Consider the following 7,500-nt stretch of genomic DNA (forward strand, 5'->3'; position numbering starts at 1 on the left):
GGACTGCTGCATGTGCCAGATGAAGGAATCTCCTGGTATCGGCCTCAGCATGATTTTTAGACCTTTATACAGAACAAATGGGGTTTTGTGTTCTACTCTGTGCCGTATGGTGCTTGTCTTAGTGAATTGTTGTGTTCCATGGTAGGTGTTGTATATGACAATCTGTGAAATGACGCATGCATTACTTACTTTACTTTCTTTGATGGCTGCTTTTCCGGTCCAATACAGCAAGGGAACCCTACTCTCTACAGGACCTCCACCGTCGTTTTACCTTGTTCGTGCAGAGTATTTAACCTTTCATATCGCGTATTGTTAATTTATTGTTAAATTGTCACTGTCAAAAGACTCATGAAATAAGAAAGTCTTCAGTTTCCTCTTGAAAGCCTTAATGTTTTCAATCATTCCAATGTTTCTGGGAGCTTGTTATATAGTCTTGATGCGGCATATTTAAAGGCTCTGAAGCCTAAAGTGGACATAAATCTAGGTTCCAACAGTTTGAAGCCATCTGTAACTAATATTGTGTCGACACGATTTGTTGGCTACGCAATATGTAGCAATTCTCATAAGTATTTTGGATGCCCGGTTCTGATAACTTGGTGGGTTATTGTACATATTTTAAATTCAATTCTCACTTTAATCGTCAGCCAGTATAAATCAATTAGTATAGGGGTAATACTTTCTCTAATTAGGACACCTTTTATCAATCTTGCTCCTCTGTTTATTATGTTTAGTAATTTCTTAAGTTGCAGTTTTGGTAAATTGTAATAGATAGAGTTGCAGTAGTCAACCCTGGTAAAAACACAGTTTATCACAAGTTTCTTTACAGAATTTTCGTCCAGGTTCTTTTTTATAAACGCATTATTACTTAGATGATAACCAGAAGTTTTTATTGCATTATTTATTTGGGCATTTAGAGACAGGTTACAGTCAAGAAATAACATAGATCTCGAACTTTACTAGAGATCGGCACCGAGTCATTATTTATGTTTATTTGAATATCACCTAAGTTTCTCTCGCTATTTCTCATGCCCACCACCATGAATTCAGTTTTGTTCTCATTTAATTTTAGTTGTTTAAATATCATTCATTCTTTAACACTATCAAGGATTCGGTTTAATTTCAGTAGTGTCATGTATATCATTTATGGAGAAGTAAAATTGTGTGCCATCTGCAAATAGTTCAAATGCCTTTGTAACATTTTCGATAGACCAATAGTATAGGTGCAGAATAAGATTAGGCCAAGTACACTCCCCTGGGGTATTTCTCTGTTTGAGGGTTCATATGATGAATAAGAGTTTGCAATTTGTACACAGTAATTTCTACCAACTAAGTAGTCTCTTGGGTATTCGAAGGCTTGATCTTCAATGCCGATGGACCGAAGATCATTTAGTAGCAGTTCGTGCGCAACTTTATCAAAAGCAGCACTGAGATCGAGATATATTAAGATACCACATTTATTTTCATACATCATTTCTAGCATATCATTTACAACAGAGCAGATGGCTGTCTCCGTAGAGTATAGTTTTCTTTAGGCAGATTGGTTGTCAGGCAAAGCTTCTATTACTCCTAAGTGGCTGACTAGTTGTTCAAGAATTACATATTAGAGCACTTTTGAGAAAAAGGATAGATTTAGAATAGGTCTATATGAGCTTAATTATTGGTAGTCCAGTGCATTTTTTAAAACTGGTGTGACTATAGCCATTTTCTCAGATTTTGGAAACTTACATTCATCAATGCTTGCATTTGCCATTTTTATTATTATTTCGGCTAGACTATATAATTCTCTCCCTCCAATGACTTCAGATATTGGCATAAGATCGATCGCGCAGTTTATTTTCTTTGCTCTCTTGATAATTCTTGTGATGTTATCTTGTGTTATGTTGTTGAATCGAATTAATTTTGTCTGTGTGCTTGGTGTATCATTATTCTGATGTTCAGTACTTACAAATTACCTGGTTATGTTTTCAATTTTGTTTTTAAAGAGTACCAGAAAATTATTTGCTAGTGCTTGGTCATTGTATCCATCAGGTAGCTTCTTTTTTTTTTTACATTTTCAATTATACCATTCAGGAGACAATAATTATGTCTGTTGGTGCTTCGAGGATCTTTCTCTTATAGTATTCACTTTTTATCCTTCTTAGTAGGTAGTTATATTGACAGGCAGCAGTTCGTATTCTACCTAAGTACTTTCAGTTTTTAACCTATTCTACTTTCTTTCTTTAGGTCTTTTTTCCCTCTTTTTTACCAAAGTCTCTCCATCAAAACAAGGAGAATGGTCTTTTATGGTTATAGTCTTTTCCATCTGTGGGCGCATGGTATCATATTCACTTTTACTCACTTTATTATAAGTGCTCATAAGACATTTAGCACACATAGCTCCTAACAGACGTTGGTCATCATGATCACAGGAAGTGTTGAAAGCATCATTTATTTTCTTTGTAACTTCTTCAATAAATAGGAGAGAAGAAAAATTTTATTTATGTATAAACTTTATTTTCTTTACTAATGCACGTTTCTGTAGAGGTAGACTAAACGAAATAAGTTTGTGTACTGGGGAGATAGTACATTTCTCTTTGACTTTTATATCGGATACAATATTATTCATGTCATCACTTATAACTAAGTCTAGCGTATGCCCAGTTAAAGTAGTTGTGCAATCGACATTATTCAATAGTTGATATGATTCTAGTAACTCACTAAGTGCCAGAGTGTCAGGATTTGATTTGTCATCCATCCAAAAATTTAAGTCTCCACAGATAACTAATTCGTTTTTCTCTCTATTAATCATCTCAATGAGAGCACCCAATTCTCCAAAAAAGATACTACAATTTGTTCTAGGAGGTCTGTAGATTGTTACAAGTGATATTCTTCTATTTTTTGGCGAAAATTTTATTTCTATCTATTCAAAGCTTGATACATTAATTCTTTTCAACGTTTTGAGATATGAGTAACTTCTCTCGGTATGTGAAGGAAGGCATGTGTGGGTAGTATCATTTCAGTGATCTTTGCCTTGCGCAAGTTATTTAGCCATGTTTCAGATAATGCTAGTATATCTAAATATTTCTTGTTTATAAATTCTTGAATTTGAACAGTCTTATTACCTACAGATTGTATATTTACATAGCCACAGTTTATGACATCCCTAGTAACCATGATCAGTATTTTCTGCTAGTCTTTTCAGTTCCAAGTCAAAAGCATTATAGTGTCTAGAATTTACTGTATGGTCACTTGGTCTGTTTAACTTTGTGCAGTTTATACACTTTGACACTTGCGAATTACACTCCCTGGTGGAGTGTCTCCCTGAACATTTCCCGCAGACTTTATCTTCATTCTTAGACTTGCAATCTTTTTTAAAATTTCCATACCTCTGACAGTGGTAGCAGGTGATCACGTGGTACCTATCACGTATGTTATAGATACCACCGCCGGGGCATTTTACTTCAGGCCTACACTTATCTTATCTTCTATATTTTGGATATGGTCCAGTCTGCTATGTCTTTGAATGAAAGCATTTACTTCATCATCTTCATCATTGTATACATTGCATATCAATATTTTGGGTTTTAGTTTTCCAATTTTCCTCGTTTCAGTGTCAGCCACCAATGTCTGAATTTTGTTTGGCACCTCTTCTCTGATCATATTGTTTGCAAAGATTACAACAACATTTCCATTCTTAGTTGCCCTCGTGTTAAGTATAGGAATGTCTTTAAGTGCTTGTTAAACCTCACGTTTTCTTTCAGTAATTTTAGCTGTTGTATTAGTTGATTTAATTATCAACAGATTTTTTTCCTTAATTTTGTCAGCATATGTCGGTTCCTCGGGTTTTGGGTCTATCAATGTTTGAAGTGTTGCTTTAATTGATTCCATATTCATGGCAATAATGTTAACTTTCACAGTGAGGTCGGTGATCTGGGTGGAATTTGCTGTGTCTGCACCAAGGTCCGCAAGTTTGTTTCCAAATCATCTATTTTTGCATCTTGTTCGTTCAGGGTTAGATTACTCATGTTTACATCTTCCTTTAATTTTGATATTACTAAATTATTTTGTCTATCATCATGTACAGAGCTAGGGAATAACCAATCTAGGTTATTCCAGTCAATCTCACTGATGGCTGTCACTATATGCACATATCTCTTATGGTAGAGTCTTTTACATTCACTTACTATCCATTTTTACGTTCTCCATCCGTTTCATTACATTTGAAGCAGATATAGTTAGGAACAGACATGGTGTACTGTTTCTTATTACTTAGGTTTCTCCATAAGACTAACAAATATCTTTTCAATGGTATTCTAACCGAGAAACACAAAGCTAAAACATAACTCATGGCATGAATAGCAGAGCTCGAGACAACACGTCCACACTCTAGCACGGACAACCAGCATTATCCATTTTGATATTTCTTTGATCTCGCAGAATGGACGGACTTTGAAGCTCTGAAGCTCCTCTGGTACAGGAGCAGTAAGTCAGTCTGACGAAAATGGCCCATTGAATTATTTCTGCTTCATAAGACAAAGTTTACATAAAATCACCACGGCCCGCATCAACCACGAAGCGTCATCTTGGTTATGCAGGGTATCATGGGCTTTTATAACTAAGTCAGTAACGTTAGTAGAATTAGAAATGTAAATTTTTTTCCCTTGTGCAAATGATCAAGAAAATTATATTTACATCGTGTTGAATGTGGCTCCCTGGTGTCCAGGCAAGGACTCCCTTATTCCTCCATCATTGTCCGATACATGTGACGAAGAGAGGAGAGCTTAAACACTGAGTCAGAATCCTCAACAATGGCTATTATTTATGCCAAGGCGATTGGGTCAAACTGAAGTGGAGCAGGGCATGTGGAAGCTTGGCTATGTGCAGCACGTCCAGAAACTTAAAGACCCAGGTAACATTTAACGTGATAGTAAGTGTCACCGGCATGGGCATCAGCAGCTTGGGCAACCAGTTTTCCAATCAATTGAAAATTATTATTCAACTTTGCCTAGCTTTTAAGGTTGGTATCACAGATTATTTTACCTTTTCTTGTTTCATGAGAAGTCCCAGCTGATCGCAGTCTTTTGGGAGAAGCTTCTGACACACTATCTTCACACACGAACTACTGCAGTAGCTTCATCAAGGCCTTCAGGAGGATGGCTTGCGCCTCTTCGTGTTCAAACACGATGACCTCTTTGGGGACCGTTTCTTCCTCGGGTCGCATTCTCGTCCCACATTCTCACATAGCAATCTAGATAGGCCGAAAAGTTAGGCAAGAACTCAAGGTCTTCAAATTTCCTGGCTCCCAACTTCTCGGATACGAACAGTTTCCCATTCATCATTGGCATATGGTTTGCATACCTCCAGGGAATAGTTTCGGAATAATGAGGGGGACCAGACACTCTAAGAGGCTTCTTAGAGGTACCCTTGATGGTTCCAAAGCGGTCCATCTTCTCTTGCAACAACCTTTGCTGCTGCTTAATCGATTCCCGCATCGTCTCCTGTTCCCGTTGGAACGACTCCATCATTCATTGAAGATATGTCAGAATCTCTTCGCTTGCGATAACCTGGTTAACAGGATGTAGAGTTGGGGCCGGGGACGTTGACGGAAGAGGTTGATATGACGTCATGGCAAACTGAGGGTCGTCTGTTGCTGTTGACTATGATCCTTCTTCCTCCACTCGGAGAGGGTCCACGTTCTCTTCAAGGCCACCTTGTAGTAGGTCCTATTCGGTGTCTGTGGACACTTCTGACATCTTCTCTTGGTGGATGTCCTTGCTTTTTTGATGTCCGAGTTAATCTTTAGTTGAACGAAGGGTCACCGGATTTGTTCCAGGGACACCATCGCACTCGGCAGAGCCTTGGGGAACAGTAGGCAACTCAGGGAGTCATTGGCCAGGTATAGTCCGGGAGAGTTCTTTTGGAACCCTCTTACCCATTTGTGAAGGGTGTCCCTCGCTGTATCCTTAGTCTCTAGGGTAACTAGGTGGGCTTCATCGAAGCCGTTAGCCAGCAGGGTTGAGCAAGTGATTAAACCCTTCCGGTCCTAATACTTTAAAACTCCTATGATAACGCCGCAGGGGGCATCGTGTGGCTACAGAAGTCTTTCTCCTAGTGGTTGCAGAACATTGATCCGCACTTCTCCATGGGGTTATCCTGTAAAGGAAAAATGCTAATGAGTATTTTTGTTTCTCATATCAGTGATATAAAAGCATACACTTTATGATAACAATAGTAATCACTATTGTTTATAGTAGCTTAGGATAGTAAGCTTAAAATGAAATAAAAAGGACACATACCTGTGTTTCCTCTCCCAGGCTCTTGCTGAGACCTCCGTCAGTATTAATATTCAGTTTCCCTGTTAGGAAGGATACAAGGTAGAGAAACTCTAGAAACTAGAGATAGAGTTAGTAAATAGCTTATACTAACATTCTCCACCTGTAGTATTGTATTATACTGTTTGGTTATTGTAAGTCCCTGATGATCAAGGAAAACCATCTGGGTGTTGAGGGAGTACTCAGCTTTAACAGAGTATCATGGTCTCAACAATCGTCTGCGATAGGAAACATAGAGTCCGTTAGAAAACATATTTACTGCTGTATAGCTGTATACAGTAGTTTGCCGGCATTCACTGCCAGTATTGGGTTAGTATATGACGGTGTTAACCGAAAGAGAGAGAGAAAGATTAAGGAAGGAGAACTTCCTACTATTATGAATGAACATAACATCTACTGTCTCCTTACCAGAATGAAAGTTCTAATGAAAGGGGAAGAATCTATCAGATTCTGGCTCCCACCCATCTCCAAAAGACCTGTCGCTAGCAATGAAGTCGGCGGCAAGGACTGTGGATGGCAGCTCAAGAAAGAGCTGAGTACTTTTCAAAGTATGTTAGGTTTTCCACCGGAAGCCATCTCAATCTTTGTCCAATAGGGGGAAGGTGGCAGAGATGACGGAACTGACTGCTGCCGGCAGGATACCAGCCGTAAACGCCGTCATCCTAGCAAGCCGGGATGACTATCAGAATACCGGTGAAAGAGTTTTTTGATGGCATGTCGTCACTAAAGGACATAGGGGGGAAGGTTGAGGCTCTTACATTTCATTGAAATCAGAGGTGGCGGCAGGTATGCCGCTTCCTCGAAAAAAGAGCTGGGGAAGCATGGCTTCCTGTGCTGATAACATTGTTGTCAGCAAGACAAGGGCACCCTGAGTGTGTCACTATCTGAATCAAAGCCAGAGGCAGTAAGAATATTGTTCTATTCAACGTCGATGAAGAGAGACAGTGGCTGCCGCTTATGACTGCGGCGTCACGCGGGGAGGGAGGAAGGGTTTAGCCTCTTCTCTCTCAGAGAGAGAATAATTATCGTAGCCTATCTAAAGATTCTAGAGAATGTAACATCTCACTCGAATCGAGGCGAAACGATAAGTGGGAGGCTAAACAGTGGGAATTACTTTACTACATATGAGCAAGAGTAGCCTTGCTCTGGTAGGAGCCCCGGCAAAGGTAATCGGTGCCACTAGGTTCCC

The sequence above is a fragment of the Palaemon carinicauda genome, chromosome 16, assembly GCF_036898095.1.
Source record: "Palaemon carinicauda isolate YSFRI2023 chromosome 16, ASM3689809v2, whole genome shotgun sequence".
Lineage (NCBI taxonomy): Eukaryota > Metazoa > Arthropoda > Malacostraca > Decapoda > Palaemonidae > Palaemon > Palaemon carinicauda.